A 16229-nucleotide genomic window follows, 5' to 3' on the forward strand; every position below is an offset into this window, starting at 1 on the left:
GTGTCTGTAACCCCTCCTAAAGGACACAAACGCAAGCACTCAGACACCCAACAGCCATCCACCTCACAACAGCATTCAGCCCCTGCATCTGCACCCAAATCCAGCAGACAGACACCTTCAACAACCACTCCCTCATCCTCCACTCCCATTCCTTCTCCCTCTTCCCTCCTCAATGTTCCTAAAAAGCTTTTCCTTTCCACCATTGACCTCTTCCCTACCCCTCCCCCCTGTACTGCATGTATAGCCAGGGTATCAAGAACCCAGCCAAGCACCTCCACCACACAGGCCACGGGCCCACTACCATCCGCACCTACTCGTGGTGGAAAGGATTCCAGGCCACATATATTGAAGGGGAAGGAGCCTGTACCAGCCATCCAAAAGGGGAAGGAGCCTGCACCAGCAGGCAAGAAGGAGAAGGAGCCTGCACCAGCAGGCAAGATGGATAAGGAGCCTGCACCTGCAAACCGAAAGGGGAAGGAGCCTGCACCAGCAGGCAAGAAGGGGAAGGAGCCTGCACCTGCCATCCAAAAGGGGAAGGAGCCTGCACCAGCAGGCAAGAAGGGGAAGGAGCCTGGCCCAGCAGCTGTCAGAGACCCCACCCCCAATCATGGTTGTGCAGACATCACAAGGTGCAGGTTCTGTGAGGGAGCCTTCCACCATCACCACCACAGTGCAGCCATCAGAGGGTGCAGAGGCTGTGCAGGAGCCTCCCACCACCACTACCACCACCACCACCACAGTGCAGCCATCGGAAGGTGCAGGAGCTGTGCAGGAGCCTCCCACCACCATTACCACCACCACCACAGTGCAGCCAACGGAGGGTGCAGGGGCTGTGCAAGAGCCTCCCATCCCCACCACCAGCACCACCACAGTGCAGCTGTCACCGCCAGTGGATGCAATGTGATCCTACCTTCATGGGCTGCTGTGCGGCATGTCCCCTCCAGAACCAGTGGGAAAGACACCCACTTGAGAGAATGTGGCCTATCACTCCCCAGGACCAAGCACAGGGCATGTTGCCCCCTCCAGAACCAGTGGGCAAGTCACCCACTTGAGAGACTGTGGCCTATCACTCCCCAAGAACAAGCAGAGGGCATGTTGCCCCCTCCAGAACCAGTGGGCAAGTAACCCACTTGAGAGACTGTGGCCTTGAACTCCCCAGGACCATTCACAGGGAAAGTTGCCCCCTTCAGAACCAGTGGACAAGTCACCCACTTGATAGACTGTGGCCTTGCACTCCCTAGGACCAAGCACAGGGCATGTTGCCCCCTCCAGAACAAGTGGTCTTGTTTCCTATTCCGGCTGAGGCGTCCCCCCTCCCCCTGAGGTGCCTGCCTATTTGCCAATGGATGCCCCTGCAGTGTTCTCTCCGTATTGATGCAGGTGACAAGTGATGCCTTGGACTTTGCCCTGTGGCCATGTGGCCCACGTGAACTGAGGACTGGGCAGTGTCCCTTTTTTGTATATTTGTACATATCTATAGCATTGGCTAAATTGTTATTTATACTGTGTTGATCTTATTACAATCACTTTAGCATAGTCCTTGCATTATTCAGCTGATTGACGGGGATTAACTTGTTTTCTTGTGCAGCTGGCTGTTTGTATGGTGTCTGTATATGGGGAGTGTGGGGTGCGTGTGTGTGTCACCGTCGTTTTCCTCGCCCCCTCCCTTGTGTGCTAGGTGGCTGTACTCACCGCCGTCCTCTTCGCCGGCGTTGGTGTACGTGGTGAAGCAGAACGTAGAATATCATCAGAAATACTTGCAGTTCGGGTTCCATGGCGGTGTGGTTCTTCCCTGTGACTCCAAAGGTGAGTCCTTTCACTTCTGTGCAGTGTTTCTGCTAGGCTTTTGATGTCGTTGGTACTGACCCGGAAAAGGTGGCGGTTTGCAGGGTCTTAATATGGTGGCTGGAACTTTGACTTCCGTCTGGCTGTAGGCTGCTACCACTGTGGTGGCTGTTGTTTCCACCCCAGCGGTTGGTGTGGTACATTGGCTGTCTTTTGGAGATCTTTCCGCCATGGTCATAATTTGGCGGTAGTTACCGCCGGCCTGTTGGCGGTATTACTGCCACTTTATCACCGACCGCCAGGGTTGGAATGAGGGCCAAAGTAGTTAAGGATAATACATTAGTAAACAAAAGTCTTGTACTAAAAGAAAACATATCTATTTCACAAAAGCATGTAAGTCGGAAGGTTTAACAATTCTCCTCCCCGATCTGGGGAACACTTCTTTGTTCTTCATTTTATTGACTCAAGATGAAGCAATCCTAGAACTAACATTTGGTGCATCTGGTGATACTCTTTTCTCTGAAACATTCTCCTGAGCATTATTAGCCTGCTCAATCTGATCACCCATTTGTCTTCCTTCACTCTCCACATTCTCATTTAACCAATCAAACATATTACAAATAGAAGCCCCTTTGTACAAAGTAATTCTTTCGGCCTTTCCCTTGCCTAAAGCCATTCTACTGGCATGTCACACTTTTCCATCACTTAGTAGGGCTGTCTTTCATAAAATCTTCTCTATTTGCAAAGGTTCTGTAAATCGGCTTTCTCCGTTCTTTACCAAACTTTCTTTATTTCACTCTCAGCAAATCACCCGCATGGAGCTCATATCTTTTAGTCTCATGTGTTCTGTCATATCTGGACTTGCATATTTCCTTTCCATCATTTAGTTTATTCCTTACCCATGACACCGGTACTGTTATTTCCTACATTTTATATAACCATCCCAAATTGCCTTTAGTATGCGGATCTCTTCCCCTCATGAGAAGCAAGGGTACATACCCAGAAGAACTACATTCTGTGATCCTACATGTCCACACTGTTTCTTTAATTTATCTCTCCAAATTAAGGTTGTTACTATTGGAAAGTTCATTTATCCCTTTTAATCATGCGTTTGAAGCGTTCTACACACCCATTCCCTTCAGGATGAAAAATGCATGTGGCTTTGTGTGTGACACCCAAATTCTTTGCACATTCCTTGAACATATAAGACACATATTGACCACCATTATCACTAATAATACCCCTAAGCAACCTTTCCCTGTGACAAATATCTTCTAGAAATTATTTTATCACTTTGGTCTCTGCTACATACACAACCTTCAAGGCTGGCCACTTGGAGAATAAATCAACCACTACTATGGCATATTTTGCCTTTTTCTTGGCATTCTCTACTTTTCCCATGTCGTCTCTGGGGCTTCGATGGGATTTTAAGAAGACTTTAAGGTCACTTGAGTCTTATCTGAGTTGATACTTTGAGCAGTCCCTCACAACTTTTTCCATTGATCTGTCAATCACTGGCCACCAGTACGAGCATTTCACCCTTCACATAAACAATAATTAAAAAATGAAAACTTGGTACTTTTATGTGTGCTGCATTATGCATTATGCAGCACACTAAGAAGTGCCAAATCTCCACTGTAGATTGTTTATGTGCAGGACGGTGTACCTTCCTGCACATAAATAATCTATCCCCTCGACGCAGACACCCTTGCGCTATGGAGCAAGGATGCTTGTGTTGGCGCTGGCAACTGAATTTAGCGCTGGGTCGGGGGAAACACAGGGGTGCACCATATTTCAGTGAATACATCGCATCCCTGCATTTCTAAAGTGACGCAGTGCGGCGCTGCAAATTTTGGCTCAGCACCACACTGCGCCACTTTTTGGTAAATCTGACCCAAGTTTGTAAATAAAAAACGTGGTTTGGCTTCTTCCGGAAAATAATAGAATCATAACACAGCAATTTAATACTTGTAAGCTCATAAAATTAAAAGAAAAATTGCCAAAACTGCTTTGAAGTACTAGGTTAGCTCTGCCCACAAAAATGAGCGTTATTGTCTATGGTCGTGTATGGCAATGCCATTAGGAATGCTGAATCTTACAATTCTATAGAAAGAGATCACATGCCAGTGCTAATATTTCTATCATTTATTGCTCAGTTTCCCAAAATGCTGCACACTCGTTTATGTTTTTTAAACTATAACATGTACTGTTAAATTTAATCACTGTGCTTTCAATTAAAACAATTTATATATGAACAAGTCGTCATCGCCTAGTTAAAATCGTTTCCTCTTTAACTCTTCCCCAAAGGCAAAGTGTTATGTGTTTTGCTCCTTGTCAAGCATGCACACATTCACACGCACAGGAAGAAATGCAGCACTTAAGAGAGTTACGATTGTTTTGATGCCTATTCAATGGAGCATCAAATTCCCCTTGTGAAATTGTGTGAATTATTAAAGTTTTTGTGTTACATACAGCACTCCGAGGTAGAATTGAACATATGACCCCTTCATTCCACTATTAATAATGCATTGTGAAGCTGTGTTTGAAGACCTCAGCTCCTTTAACTTAATACAAATGTGAACTACTTATATTTTAATCAACAGAAACTCATTTGCTATGGACGACAAAAACACTGGTGCTTTTTATATCTGTTAAACAAGTAGGGGTTAAGCCACATTAGCTCCAGCCACAGTGTTTTGAAATCACTCAAGGCTGTCAAAATTGAAATAAAAATACACTACTTGTGTTGGACCTGACCCGTTTTGCAGGGTTACTCCAAACGGTTTGCCTTCCTCCTATTTTTCTGACCTACTTTATGTTGGCTTTAGGACTCTTAGCACTTTACCACTGCTAATCAGTGCTGAAGTGCATGTGTGCTTCCATCTAAAACATGGTATGATTGATTTTCTTACATCTGTTTGGCATATTTGAGTTGCCTGTAAGTCCCTTGTATAGTGGGATACCATATACCCAGGGCCTGTATACTAACTGCTAGTAGTGGGCCTGCAGCGCTGATTGCACCACCCACAGAAGTAGCCTTTCAAATTTATCTCTGGCCTGCCTCAATGCACAGTTTACTGCCACCTTGTCATGCCATTTCAAACTACCTTCTAAGGCCTAAACTCACCTTTAATTTCTCATAGGTCATTCCTGAGGTAGACCCTAGGTAGCCCTATGGGCAGGGTACATACTGTGTAAGTAAAAGGTAAGACATTGTCTTTAGGTTTTGCATGTTCTAGTAGTGACAAACAGCCTACATTGTTTTTTCTTACTGTGAGGGCTGCTCCTCTCATAGTTTAGCACTGTTAATTCCCTTATATACTTTTAAGTTGTAATTCCTGATCTAAAAGGAGTAGTTTTGCCATGTTTGGTATGTTTGGAAGGGTAGTGAGAAAGCCTCCTTACTTGTGTGGTTGGATTTTACATTTCTATTTAAATTAAAAAATGCCAATTTTAGAAAATGGGCGTTTCACTGTGCTTAAAAATCTATGTGCTTTGCTGCCTGACTCCAATCTATGACTAGAGACGAGTGACAGCTACATTTGGTGCATACTTTCCAGGTAGCCACAACACAGGAAGGGCTTGGTGTGACTGGGGATACATCTGCGTTCATCTGCATACTGATTGTCATCCAGGGCTGGGAGAGGGAGAGGATAAAGTAATTAACACTTTACATGTCAATAGATTGTGTCCTGCTCTCACACAAAGGGCTGATTTACACCCTACTGATGTCTGGAGCCAGCACAGGTTGAAAAGGGTTTATTGTACACTTAAAAGGTTTCCTTTTAATTCACCCCAGATCAAAAGGATTTTGCAGTATAAGTGTAGGGGGGATCTGACCCCATATTAGGAGACCACTTTTGGAAGTGGAACTGAACCTCTGTCAGAAGGTCTGCTGCACTGCTCAAAGGACTCATCAGGACTGCTCTTCTGCTGTTGCCCTGCTGCCTGTTACTGACAGAGTGGCCCATAGGACTCACTTGATTGATTTTCTGTTTGTTGTCCTGCTGCCAGCTGCTCCTAAACCTGTCCTATCAAGACACCGTTGTGCTGCCAGGTGAGATCACCAGTGGAAGCGTTGGTTTTCTTGTGCTGGTCTACCTTTCTGAGGCAGCCGGCTTTGTGTCTCTCCCAACTGTTCTCATAGGACTGACTGCTCAGAATTGACTGCGAGGCTCTGAGCCCTGTCCTCAAAGTCCTTCCAAGTGGTAGAGCGTGGTGAGCGCATCAGTTTTCCTTTTCTGGACAGACCTAGTGCGTGGTGAGCACTTTATTTTGTCAGACAGTGTGTGTCAAGCGCTTCTGTTTTCTGGGACTATGGATGTGTGAAAGTGGTGCTGCCCATCTGCCAGCATTCTACCAGTGTTTGTTTATTTCCCCCCAAAAGGACCTGGGCTCCAGTGTCAGACACAGCAGCTCAGAGGCATATAAGGGAAACCTCAGGCCCCCGCTTTCTCTTCAATGATAAGAGTGCTGCAATGCCATCCTGATCCTGTGTGCTGAGAGGAGAGAGCACCACAGCACTGCTTGAATCTCGTACGGTCTAGTACCCATCCTCACCAGGCACAGTTTTCTCATCAATAATTGTATTGCAAATGTTACAGTGATATTATCAAAGATGTCAAAGAAGACAAAGAAGATAGCATGAGTGATGTAATATCTTGGGTAATATGCGCACAGTGCGGGCACGAGTTACAGTTACCTTAGGGCATGAGTTATAGGTACTGGAAATAAGTCTAACTATAACAGCTGAATTTCTATGCCTTTGTGCGTGTAAAATCTGAACCTAACTATAACATCCCTGTAACCTTTGTTTTTTTAGTGAATTTCTATGTTTTTTCAATTCTATTTCCTAACCACAATGTCCCTGTAACCTTTTGTTTTTCCAGTGAATTTCTAGGTTTTGTTTTAACACTAAGTACGGTGTTCATCGCAATGCATGGTGGCGGGGTTGGACGCAGGGCTTGGCTCCCTAATTTCCTTATTAAAAGCAGGTTCCTCAGTAGAAAATGCTTTCAGTTTTCTATTTTGATTCCATAAAGATGACATTCAGATGTGCCATACTTTTGTTATTAATTCAGATTGTTAGCACTATAGTTGCTCATTAGAATACTGTAAGCTGCTGATCACCAGGGAGTTAATTGGCAGTCTGCTTCTGGTGTTGAAAGTGCATGTTTCTGTCTGCATGTCAGAATGTTTAAATGATATAAGAAAAAGATATTTGAGAAATCACTTAAAACATATGTACATTTTTCTTTCTACATCACTAACCATAATTTCTATGCCAAAATGGCCCTCCTCATTTGGTTCCTTTCTAAATTAAATGTTTTAAGTGTTACCAGTTTTACTAGTTTGATTCAATCAAGATGGCTTTAGATGTGCCACACTTTTGTGATAAGTAAGACTGTTAGTGCTATAGTTGTTCTTTAGAACAGTCTGGGAGGCTGCAGTAGAGCTCAAGGGAATCAACTGACAGGGTGCTCCAGGTGGAAGTTCATGCTTTACTAAGAATGATATGCCTGAGAAAGATAGTGGGAATTTACAGAAAATATGCTCTCATTTTAGCTTCTGGAACACCTTCCATAATCTCTTTGTGAAAATCATGAGAAAACAGTTTTCTCTCAAACATGATTCATGAAAACCCAGCAGGGTAAAATCACCTCGAAAAACACTACACTATCTAAAATCAGCATGGTACCATCAACAAATGATTTATATTGTAACAAAAATTTGTTATCACAACAGATGTCTCCTGATGTCACTTAGAAAAATTTAACATATTAACAATCATTTATCGTGCCTAACCGAATCAAATTGTTCCTGGGAAGGTCTTAAAAATTCACTGACACCACTATCTTCGATAACTATATCCCATGTGACACACACAGAAAGACTTAACCCCAAAGGGGGGTACCTACAACCTGTCAGATTTATCAACAAATATGGGACCCATGTTACATGATAAAAACCCACTTCTAACCATATATGTGACACCTCAAATTCACCTACTTTAATATCACTTACTCCAATGCAATGCCTGATCCAGTCACAACACACAACCGTAACATTATTTCTATGAATGTAAAAGGGTTAAACCATGCTGTTAAGAGATGTGAAATAATGGACTGCCTCTACAAAACTAAAGGAGACATCATCCTCTTTCAAGAAGCTAAAATTACAGACAAACATGCTACTCGTCTAAAAAATAATTGAATCACTGAAGCTTATTACTCCCATGCAGTGCACAAAAAAGAGTAATCAATCTACTCTACAAACGCTCTAAAAATACACTTGAAACTAGCTATGTAGATGAGGAAGGCATATAGGTCATCACATCTCTACACCGTGGGATTCAATATTTCGTGTAATTGATGAATATGGCCCTAATAAAGATGACACCTCCTTTTGGACCAAACTATCAGATAACATAGGTTGTTTGCCTCTCAATAAACTCATCATTGTAGGCAGTGATTTCAACCTCCCACTTGATACAACCCTAGATCGTCAATCCACTTGTAAGTACCACCCACCTAAATCACACAGAATTTAAAAAAACGAATGCTCTAAATACAATCTCAAAGACTGTTGGTGCCTGAAACACCCTGACTCAAGAGAATATACCTTCTACTCTACTCCACAAAACGCATACACAAGAATTAATTGCATACTCATTTCTGGCGCTTACACACATTTGCTAGATCAGACAAATATCTCACCAAGGCTGGAAAACCAGAAAGGGAGCACCCTGCTCCACACTCCAGCATGCAGTCCCACCAAGGCTACTCTCTGACCACTCTTGTATAAATACAGTGATAGCTGGTACAGACCCCAAATCCCCCACTAGAATTTGGCATTCCAATAATGATGTTTTGACCAATCCAGACAATGTAACTAAAATCAAAACAACTATATCAAATTACATAACTGATAACTCCTCACCTAACATAAACACCCTTAAAGCAACACTAAGAGGAACACTCATAGACATTGTTGGACCTAGCCCTTTTTGTAGGTTTTTCTGACCTGATTTTGTTGGCTTTAGGACTCTGGACACTTTATCACTGCTAACCAGTGCTATAATGCATATGCTCCCTGTCTAAATTGTAGTGGTGGCTGGTTTATCCATGATTGGTGTATTTGATGTACTGGTAAGTCCCTAGTAAAGTGCAATATGTGTGCCCAGTAACTGTAAATAAAATGCTACTAGTGGGCCTGCAGCACTGATTGTGCCACCTACATGAGTAGCCCTGTAAACATGTCTCCGACCTGCCACTGCAGTGTCAGTGTGTGTAGTTTTAAACTGCCAGTTCGACCTAGCAAGTGTGCCCACTTGCCAGACCCAAACCTTCCCTTTTACTACATATAAGTCACCGTTAAGGTGGGCCCTAAGTAGCCGCATTGGCAGGGTGTCGTGTATTTAAAACGTAGGACATGTACTGGTATGTTTTACATGTGCTGATAGTGAAATACTGCCAAATTCAGTTTTCACTATTGCAAGGCCTGTCTCTCGCACAGGTTAACATGGGGATTGCCTTTAACTATCTTTTAAGAGTAGTTTACCATTGGGATCATATAGAGGTTTGGAGTTTGAGGTCTCTGAACTCACAGTTTAAAAATACATCTTTGCTGACGTTGGTTTTTAGATTGTCTGTTTGGAAATGACACTTTTATAAAGTGTCCATTTTCTTGCTTAATCATTCTGTGCCTCAGCCTGGCTACTGAATGCACATCGGGGTCAGCCTGACAGTTGGGTTGTTTGTGAATTACTCTAGACAGTGACACAAAGGGAGCTGAGGTGTGTCCTGCATATCCTGATGATTCCTCCTGAGCTAGAGTGAAAGGAAGGAGCTGGCCTTTGCACATGAAAGGGCTGTGCCTGCCCTCACACAATACAGTCTCCAACCCTCTAGTGTGTGTCTGGGCAAGGAAGAGGAAGGGTTTTGTGCACCACAAAGACTTTCCTTTGAAGTTTGCCTACGTCAAAGGTAGAAATGAGTATAAGTAGTGGACCCAAAACCCCAGCCTTTCAGATTACTTCAGGATCAAGAGGAACATATGCCAAGGAAAAGAACTTGATGCTTGAGGAGGACCTGCCACTCTGCCTGTTGCTTTGATGAGCTGGCCTACTGCTGCTGCTTCTGCCTGAAGAGGGAAAGAACTAGAATTTGCTTTCTGAAATATGGAGTTTCTCAAAGGGCTTGGACTGAGATTGCCCCCAGTTCTGAAGTCTCAGGGACATCAAAGATTTTTTCTTCCAGCACCTTGGATCTCTTTCTGACACCCCTATCCTGCCAAGTGGTGCAACATCCAGTCCTTCAAAGGAGAAACTAGTGAACCTAAGGTGAAAATCCACGCACCGGAGCCAACCGGCAGAAAAATTGACATAGCATCTGCACCGTGGATGAAAAATGGACACATCACCGGTAAAATCGATGCATCACCAGCTCAGCACAGATTCATCACTGCTGTGCATCCAGATTTTCCACGGATCATCCCTGGGTGCCAAAACCTGCAGCAGCATCACTACACCAAACCGAGGCTGCTTGTCCAGAAATTGAAGCAAAGCCTCACTTGCGAGTAAGGAATCAACGCATCACTTGCTTTTACGACGCATGCTCGCCTGTGCAGTTTTATTTTTGATGCATACCAGGTACTTTATCCTAAAACAATGCATCCATTGATTTCTATGGATTAAGACTCTTTTTACTTTAAACATTCATATCTTTGCTTCTGTAAGTTAGATTTTTGTTGTTTTAGTCTTGTTTGATTTAGATACATATTGGTTACTTTTCAAACTGGTGTGGAGTCCTTTTGTGGTGTTTTCACTGTGTAACTGTGTGTGTTTGTACAAATACCTTACACATTGTCTCTGAGATAAGCCTGACTGCTTGTGTCAAGCTACCAAGGGGGTGAGCAGGGGTTATTTGTGCTGTGTATTTCCTTTATCCTGACCAGAGTGAGGGTCCCTACTTGGACAGGGTATAAACTGACTCCCAACTATAAACCTCATTTCTAACAGACATAAAATCAACAATAAAACATAATGAGCTACTACTGCAAATTGACAAGGAAATTAAACTAATCGAGACATCACACATCAAAAATCTAGATAGAAAAACTCCCTCCAAACTCACACACAAAAAATATGAATATAACAAAATCATAAGTGAAAAGGCTGGTGTGTGGATCAACAGATTTAAATGCAATCTGGCAAAATGTTAGCCTCATACCTAAAACATAAACAAAACCAAAAAAGCATAACCGCAATCCAAGATGATAAAAACATAACTCACACTAACCTCCAACTTATTCTAGACACTTTCAGGCAATTTTACGAATCACTGTATACTGATGACCAAAAGTGCACTCCTGATCAATGTATCAAATATTTAAACAAATTACAATGACCTTGTTTATCACAAGAAGTCAAAAAAGTCCCTATCCAAACTGATCACCTTAAAGGAAATTACTGACACAATTGATTCCCTTAAAGAAAACTAAGCCCCTGGCACATGCGGCTGTACAGCCAAATTTTACAAAATATTTCCTCAATCACTCAAAACTACCATGGTAGATGTTTTTAAATATTTTACAACATCTGGCTCCGTTAGTGGTACCACAGCAGAGGCCAATATTGTATTGATTCCCAAAGAAGGGAAAGAACTAATACTCCTCAAAAACTACGGACCCATGTCATTAATAAACGTGGGCTGTAAATTATACACCAAAATCCTAGCCAAACATCTTAACCCCCCATTTTTACCAAAATTAAGAAGCAGGACACAGGCGGGGTTCTTAAAAAAAACGAATGTCGAACAACAATACCTGACTATTGTGTCATGCCCTGGATAAAGCGAACACTTTGAGAGAGATCAAGTTTTAATAATAAATTAGTGACATAGAAGTAGAATATAGCAGATAATAAATCTGCAGTTTTATAAAGCTTAACCAAGAAAATAACATAGAAATGAAAATGTGCAAGTCTAAATTGTGGTGGAAATTTGGGCCTACCATTCATGTTTTGACACCATGTTTAGCATGAAATTATTGTGCATTCACAAATGAGTGAATTATTAATAAACATTAACCTGAAAGTGCTATTCCCAAGTCGAATCAGCAGAAATAAAATATATTATGAGTATTAACTGAATATGAATTAAACACACTTACATTGAAATAAATAGATTTCATTATTAAGAATTGGGGGCCATATTTATACTTTTTGACGCAAAACTGCGCTAACGCAGTTTTGCGCCAAAAAAATTAGCGCCGGCTAACGTCATTCTGAAGCACCATGCGGGCGCTGTATTTATTGAATGGCGTTAGCCGGCGTTAGCCGACCGGCGCTGCCTGGTGTGCGTGAAAAAAAACGACGTACACCAGGCAGCGCCGGCGTAGGGAAAAATGGCGTTTGGGCGTCCAAAAATGGGGCAAGTCAGGCTGAGGCAAAAAAATCGTCTTAACCCGATTTGCGCCATTTCTTTCTGGCGCCCAGACGCCATTGACATGACTCCTGTCTTAGCAAAGACAGGAGTCATGCCCCCTTGCCCAATGGCCATGCCCAGGGGACTTATGTCCCCTGGGCATGGTCATTGGGCATAGTGGCATGTAGGGGGGCACAAATCAGGCCCCCCTATGCCACAAAAAAAATTACAAAAAAATACTTACCACAACTTACCTTTTCGTCCCTGGGATGGGTCCCTCCATCCTTGGGTGTCCTCCTGGGGTGGGCAAGGGTGGCAGGGGGTGTCCCTGGGGGCAGGGGAGGGCACCTCGGGGCTCATTCTGAGCCCACAGGTCCCTTAACGCCTGCCCTGACCCAGGCGTTAAAAAGAGGCGCAAATGCGGGGTTTTTTGCCCCGCCCACTCCCGGGCGTCATTTTTGCCCGGGAGTATAAATACCACGCACATGCCTGGGAGTCATTTTTTAAGACGGGAACGCCTACCTTGCATCTCATTAACGCAAGGAAGGTGTTCACGCCAAAAAATGACGCAAACTCCATGAACTTTGGCGCTAGACGCGTCTAATGCCAAAGTATAAATATGGAGTTAGTTTTGCGTCGAATTTGCGTCGAAAAAAACGACGCAAATTCGGCGCAAACGGAGTATAAATATGCCCCTGGGTGTTTAGAAAAAAAATAAGTACACGTCTACATTTTTTTGACATAACATGAATGATGTATTAGACAAATAATTTGCTTTGCATATTTGATTTGAATTTTAAGGTGTGCAATAGTTTGTACTAATGTATTAATGTGTTAGTGTACATTTAGGTTTCCTAAGATGACTAGACCTGAAAATTAACCCCGCAAGCAGTCATGGAAAAATACTTTTTTTATTTTGTCCCCTCTGACCTGAATAATTTTTCTAGGCTGCTAATGTATGCTGGAATGTCCTATTGTATTGTAGGAAAAAAATGTTTCAGATGCAATAATGTAACACTATTTGTTCTAGCTGTGGATGGAGCAGGAAATCACAGTGTTCATGTGAAAAAAATATAGCTTATCTTATTGTAGATCGTGTAAAAAGAACTGCAAGTAGCAAATATTTTAAAATAGAATATTTTGGCAGAACTGTATTAAATCACACAGTTGGCAAACCCCTTTTACTGAGAAGTTCTTAAAAGTATCAGAACTTTGTGGTGCCATCTGCAGTGACTGGATGCTGAAATTGAGTGTGTCCACCTGAAGAATCCATTAATGAATTGTGTGTATTTTAATCTGTGAAGAACTTGGGAACTTACAGTCAGTCTACTCTTGAAACTATTTAGAATTCTGTTCATATCTGTTTAGGTCTACTATCACATCTGCTTCTCTGAGTTTCCTGATGAGTTTCCTCATCATAGTCTTAACTACCCTATTCTGTTATGTGGTACAGTACTAATAAGGCCAACTAATTCTGAACTGCTGATTTGTCCTATGTGCAGCTCACATTCTGCACTGTCCTGATGCTGATATCAACTGATGCTGGAAGAATGTGATGGTCCTGCTTCATGAATCATCCTGTATGCTGTCCACAAGGAGAGGTATAACTAAATGTGGTTTCTTGTTTCCTTTTTAGCTTAGTCAGTTACACCAGCATATTTGTACAGTTAGTTGCCCATTTAGATGGTTTTCCACAATTATTTTGTCCTTCTTTTATTTTGCTTTTGCTGCATGTGTTAGCCCATTCCCACACATGCAAGTCCCAATTCTGGCTAGTGTTAGGAATGACCCAGTTTTGAAATTGATTGTTAAAACTGTAATTCAATGATTTACTAATGTTACCATTATCTGCTTTGAATTTTAATAATGTGCATATTGTGTTGTTGCTAATCTACATAATTCTTCTGGAGTTTCTAACAGTGTTGATGTGTAGTAGGCTAAATCTTTTTGGACATTTTGGTCATGGTTTTCATGTATGTTTATAGCTTAGTTTTGCTCACCATTTATATGACATTGATTTTGGAATTGTAATGAAGTTTTGAAACTTTATTCAGTTTGGAGATTGATTTGGAGTTAAATTGTTTATGGTGTCTAAATTGTTTATGGTATAATGTCATTTATTAGTGACTGAATGATTCTGACTACTACACTCTTCGCCAAGTCCAAAGATTCAGTCGACCTCCTTGAGATTACGTTTTTGATAGTGTTCTACTGACCCCGAGTGCTGGTGGTAGTTGAGCCCAGAACTGAAGAGTAGAAATTTTCTGGGGCCCCAGCACTACAGCAACTCCTTCCTGACGTCTGTAGTGATAGCGCTAGATGCTGAGAAAAAGGTTCAACAGCGTATCGTGGACCTTTGTCGAACAATCCCTTAAAACATTTAACTTAGGAAATATATTTGTAAAAAATATTATGGCCCTATAGAGTAACCCAAGGGTTCACATTTATACCAATGGATCCTTTTCCCAGCCATGCAGGCTCGGGAAAGGTACCAGACAGTGGTGTCCGCTCTCCCCATCCCTCTTTTTGCTGGCCCTTGAAAAATTACTCACAGCCATAAAAAACAACCCAAATATAACAGGGGTTAACGTCCAAGGAAAAGTGGTGAATCTGTCCGCATAAGCAGACAATATACTAATTCTCATCGAAAAACCTAAGTCCTCTATCTCTGCTCTTATGGAAATCATCGAGCAATATTTGAAGGTCTCTGGCTACAAACTGAACAGAGAGAAATCAGAAGTTACATGCCTCAATTCCAATGGATCCAAAGACATATTAGGAGACTCAGGTCTGTCTTGGCAACACCATTATATCAAACACCTAGGCACTGATCTTGAATCTGACTTGATAGACACCATTAAACACAATGAGAAGCTCACACTTAAAAAAACGTCAAACGTACTAGAAAAATGGCCGCCCAAATTAATTACCTGATGTGGCCAAATCAAAACTATAAAAATGATAATCACTCCAGTAATAAACTACCTAACCACTATACTACCACTACTACTCTCTGACAATTTTCATCCCAAACCAGATAAACTAATCACACATTTTATCTTCAGGGTAAAAAATGTAGAATATCATTGAAATAACTCTGTCTCCCCACCATGTTAGATGGAGCCTAGCTCCCCAACTTTAGAAACTACCAGACAGCGTATGTAGTCAAACAAGGATCATACTGGTTCCACACACCCAGTCAATACACTGCCTCTTGGCTAGACGTTGAGACAGTCATGGTGAACAACTTAGATCGAATAACCCTGCATACCATCAATGACAAATATCTAACCACCTCTAAATACATATTTAACAATACCAAGAACATCCTAATAACTATTGAGTAAAAAATACCTTCTCGAATGAGATTTGTAAATTGACCGCTATTTGGCACACTCCGAATATTAAATATGAAGGGCATACCTTTTATTGGAAGTCATGGATCTCCAACGGTATTTTTTTCCCACAACAACTAGGATCCAAAACTTCTCCCCTGACATTCTATAGTTTACAGTCACAATACCATCTTGAAAATTAATAATTTTACAACTTCTTAAAAATTAAGATAAGCATTACCAAATCTATCCATCACTACAAAGAACCATCCTTTCTAGCACTCATCTACAAATTCAACTCACTAGGTCATCAACTACCCAAATACTACCACTTCTTACAACCTAAATCAACAAAACTAAACTACAAAATAAGAGAGTTTTGAGACACCCACTCTTCTAAACCCACACCTGAGACCGACTGGAATGCAATATGGGAATCAGTCACCACATACAAAATAAACCAAATTTTAGCTATTACACAAAGCCTACTGTATACCCTCACACTTACATACTCTGAAGATTTTAGAAAGCCCCTCTTCCTGGAATTGCAATAAAGAAAATGGGTGCTTGCCCATTTACTTTTCCACTACAAATCAGTAAACACCTTCTGGGACAACATTTGTTTACTTCATCTCAAAGCTTTTTAACTTAAACTCCAAGAAAGAAATGTCATACCTAATAAAAG

Source organism: Pleurodeles waltl, chromosome 1_2 (genome assembly GCF_031143425.1).
Source record: "Pleurodeles waltl isolate 20211129_DDA chromosome 1_2, aPleWal1.hap1.20221129, whole genome shotgun sequence".
Classification (NCBI taxonomy): domain Eukaryota; kingdom Metazoa; phylum Chordata; class Amphibia; order Caudata; family Salamandridae; genus Pleurodeles; species Pleurodeles waltl.